Genomic DNA, 2273 nt, shown 5'->3' on the forward strand with positions numbered 1-2273 from the left:
AGGGGGAGTAAGCCTGCACTTTCTTCCCAGAACGAACAATGTATATTTTTTTCTCTTCTTCCAATTCTGTCTTTTAAAGCTTTCAGGTTTGATGACGTAGAAAGGGGGAGTAAGCCTGCACTTTCTTCCCAGAACGAACAATGTATATTTTTTCTCTTCTTCCAATTCTGTCTTTTAAAGCTTTCAGGTCTGATGACGTAGAAAGGGGGAGTAAGCCTGCACTTTCTTCCCAGAACGAACAATGTATATTTTTTTCTCTTCTTCCAATTCTGTCTTTTAAAGCTTTCAGGTTTGATGACGTAGAAAGGGGGAGTAAGCCTGCACTTTCTTCCCAGAACGAACAATGTATATTTTTTTCTCTTCTTCCAATTCTGTCTTTTAAAGCTTTCAGGTTTGATGACGTAGAAAGGGGGAGTAAGCCTGCACTTTCTTCCCAGAACGAACAATGTATATTTTTTCTCTTCTTCCAATTCTGTCTTTTAAAGCTTTCAGGTTTGATGACGTAGAAAGAGGTAGTAAGAATTTTCTTGATAGGTTTAGATCCCAAAGAGTGGTAGCATTTCAAGTCTTCAAAATAAACCCAACTTTCCAAGTCTCCAAGGTATAACCACATTCCTGTTGAGTTTCCAAGATATGTATCACATTGTGAGTTAACAAGCCAGAACCCACATTTCAAGTCTCCAAAAATATAACCATCTATCCAAGACTCCAAGGTAGAATCACAATTTCCAGAAATATAGTGGGTTTCAGTGATAGATCTCACATAGTATAACTGTGGATCATCAAGGAAATCTCCATTTTTCCAATTTTGATGGGTTTCGGTGATAGATCTCACATAGTATAACTGTGGATCATCAAGGAAATCTCCATTTTTCCAATTTTTATGGGTTTCAGTGATAGATCTCACATAGTATAACTGTGGATCATCAAGGAAAACTCCATTTTTCAAAATGTCTGAAAATTGTGAGTCTCCAAGGTAAAACTTGTATTCTGGCTCATCAAGGTATAACTTGTTCAGGGGGTATTCTCTTGATAACTCACAATGAGTACTATTGTTGCAAAACTCTTTTTCAGGACTTTGCTGGTCTCCAAGGTATAACTCTTTGGTTGGATCATCAAGGATTAACTCATTCTGTGGGTCTTGCTCGCTCATATGATCTTCAACCAAGCCAACAATTTCGCTCCAAGTTGTAGCAAAAGCAGTATTTTCATTTTGTATTTCAGATACAATTTACTGTGAGGGAAAATAATAATGTATTAATTAAGTTATTTAATTATTAAATGAGTATGCTTCAATCAAAGTTTGAAAATAGGAAAATAAAAATCTTACCTCAATGGATAAGAGGTTTGAATCCAGTTCATCAACTTGAAGGTTTAGTTCCATACAAGTCAGAGAGTTCCAAGGAACCCCAAAGTCATCCCACTCAAGGTCTTGGTCGCTCATAAGGTCTTCAACCAAGCCAACAATTTCCCCCCAAGTTGTAGCAAAAGCAGTATTTTCATTTTGTATTTCAGATACAATTTCCTGTGAGAGAAAATAATAATGTATTAATTAAGTTATTTAATTAGTAAACGAGTCGATGTTTAAAAGGAACTAAAAATAGGAAAATAAAAATCTTACCTCAACAGATAAGAGGTTTGAATCCAGTTCATCAACTTGAAGGTTTAGTTCCATACAAGTCTGAGAGTTCCAGGCAAGCACACAGCACACCATTGCCAGCAAAAAAATGTTTAAAATGGAGCCTGGGCATGAGGCTTTTATAGGGAAAGACTGTTGGGTGTGGTTTCCTGTGGAAATTCCCTGGTGGAATTTCATAACATGCTGGAAACCATTTCATAACATGGAAACCATAGATTTCATAACATGGAAAACCATTTCTAGTGATTTCTTTGTGAGTCAGAGATGAACTGGAAATGATGTAAGAGTAGGTGGGCGGGGCTTAGAAAAAGTGGGCGTGGCTTAGCAAAAAGTGGGCGGGGATTACAGAAAAGTGGGCGGGGCTTAACAAAAAATAACCTGTGGCTCAGGAGGTGGTCAAACAAGAGCATTAAGAGAAGTTTATCATTTCGTAATAGCACAAAAGGGGTATCTTAAAAAATATAAAGATTCAAATGTTTTGTTTTTCAATATTTTAGATGGGGATTATTGTGCAAAGAAAATTAAACTATTGAAGGAATTTGAGAATGAACAAATCTTTATAGGTTCAATGAGTGAGCTAAACAATATGCATCGGTTATTTGATAAAGAGTGTCCCGAGGCTTAGACGTTTCAG

This window comes from Eptatretus burgeri, chromosome 3, assembly GCF_056783735.1.
Source record: "Eptatretus burgeri isolate ZD-2024b chromosome 3, Ebu_testis_v1, whole genome shotgun sequence".
NCBI lineage: Eukaryota > Metazoa > Chordata > Myxini > Myxiniformes > Myxinidae > Eptatretus > Eptatretus burgeri.